Genomic DNA, 6,982 nt, shown 5'->3' with positions numbered 1-6,982 from the left:
TCAAAATTATGAGGGCATATAGTTTATTCCAAGTAGTAACCTTTTTCTCCTTATTGACCAACTACATTCAAAACGAACACACTGTCCATACAGGTTATATAGAATCATCTCCTTTCCTCCAAGAATACACATTTAGTCATTGTCTTATAACGTCATCTGATATACCATTGAACTCCAGTCAGTCAAATTTAGAGATAAAACAATTGAATAACAGTCAGAGTCAAATCAGTATAACACCACAGGCATACCACAGCAAGATCATTTAATTTTTGGGAAATCACTGCCATATATATCTGGACGCTTCAGTCTATAAAAAGTTAACACATTCACTTGTGCACAAAAGGAGAACTTGAACTTACATTATATTACTTATTCAACATGCAAGAATACCCGAAACATTGACACCTATATGACACTATAAAGTCGGCATTTCCTGAGACAACCACACAAAAGCAGTACCGTATACATCTTCAAACTATAATGCCTAACAGTCATAAAAAAATAATAATTTTGACTTGAATCGTAAGGGATTTAAGTATAGAAAAAAGTTATCAAGCCATTAAAAAGTTGACTTTCAAATGTGCCCAAAACTCATAATATTTAAATCAGTTAAATGCTTAAAAAATAATTTTAGGATAATTTTTGTCTAATGGTTTATATTTTATTCCTAAACTAATATTTGGAAATAATTCATGGCATGGAATACTATGGGAGAGAAAATAAGGATCTCACCAAGTCATGCCAAGTATGAAATTTACAATAAAAAATTCATATCTTTTAAGGTTTTACTGCCCGGACAACAAAACTTGGCATGTGTCAAGATCATCAATTTTACTTTATAATGATGCTTGTTTCAATCATTTTCTGCCGCTGGGAATTAAATTATTGATATGCAAATTACAACAAATTAATTTCATTGATAGCTCAAAAACCACTAAATTGACTCCTCTCTTATGAGCAGCCTTAAGAGGATACATTATTATCAACCATGGCATATGATGAAAGACAAGATATGAAGTGAATAGAAAAGTGCCAGAAGACAATAGAGAATAAAAATTTTTCGCGGCGGTGGTGGGGTTTGAACCTGCGACCTTATTGGTACGACAACTCCGCCTGGCAGGTGATAGCGTGGCTCTACCGTGTGAGCTATCCACGAACACAAAAATATTCGTTTCAAACTCAAAGTCATTACTAGATCCCTCTCTCACCCACTTCTTGAGACCGCCGATTCGTTCGTACACCACCATCGCGAATAATTTTGACCAGCAGTTAAGCTTAATAGTAATAGCCAATATTCTCAACACAAACATATAACATAGAAACGATTGAGACATTGAGTATGCTCCGGTGTATGGGGTGAATTTTTAATTCAGAAAAGTGAGTGGAGCAGGCACTTATGTTGGTAACAACAAGATATGAAGTGAATAGAAAAGTGCCAGAAGACAATAGAGAATAAAAACCCCATACACCGGAGCATACTCAATGTCTCAATCGTTTCTATGTTATATGTTTGTGTTGAGAATATTGGCTATTACTATTAAGCTTAACTGCTGGTCAAAATTATTCGCGATGGTGGTGTACGAACGAATCGGCGGTCTCAAGAAGTGGGTGAGAGAGGGATCTAGTAATGACTTTGAGTTTGAAACGAATATTTTTGTGTTCGTGGATAGCTCACACGGTAGAGCCACGCTCTCACCTGCCAGGCGGAGTTGTCGTACCAATAAGGTCGCAGGTTCAAACCCCACCACCGCCGCGAAAAAATTTTATTCTCTATTGTCTTCTGGCACTTTTCTATTCACTTCATATCTTGTTGTTACCAACATAAGTGCCTGCTCCACTCACTTTTCTGAATTAAAAATTCACCCCATATGATGAAAGAAACCTTTGCTTTGCTTGTGGTGAGGGAACAATTTCCATACTTGTGTTAGAAACTGAGCAATACCATGAAATATTGCAACAATTAATTACCATCAGCGGCATCACAGATTTCCCCTGACCGCTACCTGTTACACCCATAGGTTGACCCCACTAATGGGGTCGAGTTGACCTAGCACTGAAATACCGCTCAGAGGGGGAAATGCCACGCAGTGTTTACAAAGAGTCCTGACAAAGAGCAACACGTAACATGTAGAACGAGACATACACCTGTTAGGCGATGATGCATTTTTTTCCGACAGAGACAAGGCTGTTAACGGCCAGGTACTCATTTTACACCTGAGGACGACGAGAGAATGTGAGTAAAGAGCCTTTTCCATGGACTCAATTATGCGCCGAACCCAGGACCGTCCGATCCGAAAGCGAGTCTCATTACACAAGACCACATAGCCGCACTATTAAATACTATAGATATCCCTCCCCCCCCCCCCCCCCTTCAAGAAAAAATACAGACTAAAACCAAGGCTAATATATTTGGCTATAGACAGTATGCGCTTGGCTAAGAAGCTCACATTGCCATCCGGAAGTATAGCGGATCAACACACAAAACTATGTGTTATCATGAAATTTTATAGTCTGGTTAATACAGTTAAGTGAGAATAAACGTGGATGGAAAAAAAAAACAACAAAAAAACAAACAAACAAACAAAAACAATAACAAAGACCCGAGTTACGTCAACTGCATTCCATCTATAAGTTCAATATTTAAGATATAAATCGACGTGTTCTTACTTCAGGTCTGATAACCCAAATTGTTATGGGCATGGGCACATTGTTGTAATGGAATGACGCCCAAAGAGGAGCAGGCAAGGTGCAGTTAAAGATCTGACAAAGCGTGGATGAAACAGACAAAGCAAGAAAGACGACTAGATAAATATCTGAAAAAGAAAGCTTTGTCTGTCACTGTTTCATACGCCTGTTTCCAGATCGTTAAATACTCCCAAATCAACGTGAAGTATTGTCTATTACAACAATACTAATAGTAATAGTAGTAGTAGTAGTAGTAGTAGTAGTAGTAGTAGTAGTAGTAGTAGTAGTAGTAGTAGTAGTAGTAGTAGTAGTAGTAGTAGTAGTAGTAGTAGTAGTAGTAGTAGTAGTAGTAGTAGTAGTAGTAGTAGTAGTAGTAGTAGTAGTATTTGTTGTTGTAGTAGTAGTAGTAGTAGAAGTAGTAGTAGTAGTAGTAGTAGTAGTAGTAGTAGTAGTAGTAGTAGTAGTAGTAGTAGTAGTAGTAGTTGCAGTAGTAGTAGTAGTAGTAGTAGTAGTAGTAGTAGTAGTAGTAGTATAGTAGTATTAGTAGTGGTAGTAGTAGTAGTAGTAGTAGTAGTAGTAGTAGTAGTTGTAGTAGTAGTAGTAGAAGTAGTAGTAGTAGTAGTAGTAGTAGTATAGTAGTAGTAGTATAGTAGTAGTAGTAGTAGTAGTAGTAGTAGTAGTAGTAGTAGTAGTAGTAGTAGTAATAGTAGTAGTACTAGTAGCATAAGGCTACACCTCCAAATCACTTCGTCAACCCAGCTTCGGAAGTCTCCCTCCGCCCTAATAACTGTTTCATAGACAACAATGCTAAACAAAAAACCCCATAATATTGTTCGGTTATCAAAAAAAAATAGAGCATTTATATAGCGCAATATCCACTAAACCTGCTCAAAGCGCTTTACAAAGGGTCCCTACCTGGCCAATAGAAATACGTAACATTTAGAACGAGACATGACGCCTGTTAGGCGATAATACAATTTTTTCCGACAGAGACAACGCTGTTAAAGTTCAGATACCCATTTCACACCCGAGTACGGTGAGAGAATGTGAGTAAAGAGCCTTTTCCAAGGACTTAACTATGCGCCGAGCAAGGCTCGAACCCAGGACCTTCCGATCCGAAAGCGAGTGTCATCCCATTAGACCACATAGCCGCACAGAACCTGCAGCTGCTGACGTGTGCATATCGATCTAGATAGATCATCCCGACATAAATCCTTTTGTAGGCGTTGGGTCACATGACTGGAAACCAGTTAAGTAGAAATCTACCTTACTAAGATCAAACGTTGGTCTGTATGTACTCACGTTGAAGTTAAGGCTTTGGGTCAAGTGAGCTTAGCACAGATGGCCAATCGATACTTGACTGCCGGATGACCTGCATCCCCCCCCCCCACCTCCCCACCTCACCTCATTGCACACACACAGACACACACACACACACACACACAAACACCCACGCCCACTTACCCCCCCCCCCCACTTCCACACACACAAACACGTACATATACCACAACCCCATTATCAATCAAATGGTTATACTGACACAATCTGACTCCACTGATACTGCTATTATGGTCTAGTGATACGACAATCGCCTTCAATCGGGAAAGTCTAGGGTTCGAGTCCCGTTCGGAGAGGTGCATGAGTGAGTCCTTGGAAAAGGCTCTTTACTTACATTCTCTCATCGCACTCAGGTGTAAAATGAGTACCTAACCGTTAAAGGTGTTGTCTCTGTCGGAGGAAAAATTGTTATATAAATTGTAATTGTAATGTAAATTATAATATTATTGTTACAGGCGTCGTGTCTCGTCTTACATTTCAGGTGTTGCTGTTGGCTGGAAACCCCGTGTAAAGCGCTTTGAGCATATCTAGTGGATATTACTCTATATTGCGCTCGAGCTTGGTGTTTGTTTTTTTTTGTTTTTTGAGGGTTTTTCTTTTTTTTTTTTGGTCTTGTTTTTAAAAATCTGGATGGAGGATTTCTCTCCAAGCATCGACATCATTTTTTAGGTCATCGGTAACTATGATCACACGCTATGACCAGGGTTGTTTTTTTAATGGAACAAATTTATAAGTTTTCCTATATTTTTTGTATTGTATCTTTTTTTTTGTGGTGTTCCTTTTTTGTTAATGTTTTATATATATATTATATATATATATATATATATATATATATATATATATATATATATATATATATATATATATATATATATATATATATTTTTATCGAGTCCCGCTATGAGAGGTGCAAAGGTGAGTCCTTGGAAAAGGCTCTTGCGATGTGAGTAAAGAGCCTTTTCCAAGGACTCAACTATGCGCCGAGCAAGGCTCGAGCCCAGGACCTTCAGATCCGAGGCTCTTTACTCTCATCGCACTCTCTAGTGATTTATTACTATTATTATTTTTTAAATTTTATTTTGTGGGTTTTTTAAAAATTGTGTTATTTTAGTTGTTTTTCTCTTTTGATTTTCACTTTTTTTTTCTTATTTTTAAATCCCACGTCAGTTGTGTCAAAACTATTGTTAAAATATGCAAAATATGCGAAATGTGATTGATAACGGAAGTACGGAATCCTAATTCTTGAAATTCCTAACGCATTAATTTGATATGGTGAAAATGGACATGAGCCAAAACAATGCCATCTGTTTATATTATTCAACCTCGAAGTTCTATAAAACAAGATCAATATTGAGCTATCTATTCAAAAACCTGCCCGTTGATATTTCTTACCTGGATAATAAAGACAGCTGTAACGTGATACATATTGTTGTATTTTTTGGTTAATGAGATAAGTGAGTGGCTTTTGAACGAAACCAACAAACTGTCAACATCCAGGCTATTTTAAGACTGTTGATAAATGTGACCGGCTGTTTTAGACAAATAGGTAGAAATAGTTCATGGCAAGAATGAAAGAACAGCAGTCTGTCTGACATTTGAGAAATTAAAAGGAAACAATTCTATCTATTTCGTCCTTGGGGAATTTTAAACATAGTCAAGTTTTCTGACAAAGGCGAATCAGAGAAATATAAGATAGTATAATATATCCCTTAGATTTGTTCAAAGCGCTTCTTCAAGAGGTACCGAGCCAAAGCAACACTTGTGTGGCTATGTGGTCTTGTGGTATGACACTCCCCTTTTTGGGAATCGGAAGGGTTCCTGGGGGGCGGAACCCGCCGGCCCCCTTGGGGGGGAGGGGCCTTGGGGGAAAAGGGGGGGGTTTTTTAACCCTAAATTCCTTCCGTACTTTTTGGGGGGTTTTGGTGTATTTTTTTTTTTATATTTTTTTATATTTTTGTTTTTAATTTATTATTAAAGCGGGAAACAAAACATATCCCCACTCCTCTCTTTTTCGTCTCTTCTTCTCCTTCTCCCCCCACCCTTCACCCCCCTTATTATCCTCCCCGCCCCTTTGGGCCCCCCCCCCCATTCTCACTTTATTCCCCCCGGAATAAAAGCCAAACCTCCCCTTTTTTGTATAATTAAATTTATCAAAAACCAGGAATCAATGAAAACCCTTTTCTGTCCCCTGTGAACTTTCAGTAAACAAAAGGAATATAATACTGTAAGGAGAAAATTTTCGTCCATAAAATCGAAAAAAATATCGACCCAAATACAGAGACAATTAAATTGGGCTGGACAGATAAAACCAGCAGGAATCCCCAATATTGTGGAATGGAAAACATCATCATTCCCGTAAATTTCTAGCATTCCCCAATTTTTTATGTCATGAAACAAATAAAATTTAAAGGGTTTTAACTGAACCCGATGACGGGGAAAATACAAAAGTTACTCCCCCTCCCCACTACTCCTCCTCCCCCTCCTCCTCCTCCTCCTCCTCATCCTTTTATCATCTCCTTCTCCTCATCATCATCTCATCATCATCATCATCGTCGTCGTTCCCCTCGTCATTATCCCCCCAATTTTCCTCCTTTCCTTTCTATTTCTCCCTTTTTCAATCTTTAAGTCCTTCCCCATCCTCCTCCCTATTTTCCCTTTTTTTCTTCCTTTCCCCTTTTTTTTCTTTTTCCCCCCCTCTCCTCCTCCTCCCCCCTCCTCCTCCTCCTCCTTCCTCCTTTCCCCCTCCTCCTCCCCTCCCCTTCTTTTTCTTCTTCTTCTTCTTCTTCTTCTTCTTCTTCCCTTTTTCTTCTTTTTTCTTCTTCTTCTTCCCCCTTTTACTTTTTCTTTTCTCAAACTTCCCTTTTTCTTCTTCTTCTTCCCTTTTTCTTTTTCTTCCCCTTCTTTTTTTTTCTTCTTTCCCTGCGTCTTTTGGGGGTTTAGTTGTTTAGTATGACCTCAC

At 38.4% G+C, this 6,982-nt stretch overlaps 1 protein-coding gene across 1 annotated transcript in view; it reads left to right on the top strand.

Moving 5' to 3' along the window:
- LOC144969173 (uncharacterized) overlaps window positions 1-6,982 on the top strand; it is a 15,019-nt gene that overhangs the window by 2,646 nt on the left and 5,391 nt on the right. The gene's annotated exons all lie outside the window — the stretch shown is intronic.

The sequence above is a fragment of the Berghia stephanieae genome, chromosome 3, assembly GCF_034508935.2.
Source record: "Berghia stephanieae isolate SIO BIC M18660-M18661 chromosome 3, UCSD_Bste_1.3, whole genome shotgun sequence".
Classification (NCBI taxonomy): domain Eukaryota; kingdom Metazoa; phylum Mollusca; class Gastropoda; order Nudibranchia; family Aeolidiidae; genus Berghia; species Berghia stephanieae.
This window is presented reverse-complemented; position numbering and strand designations above follow the sequence as displayed.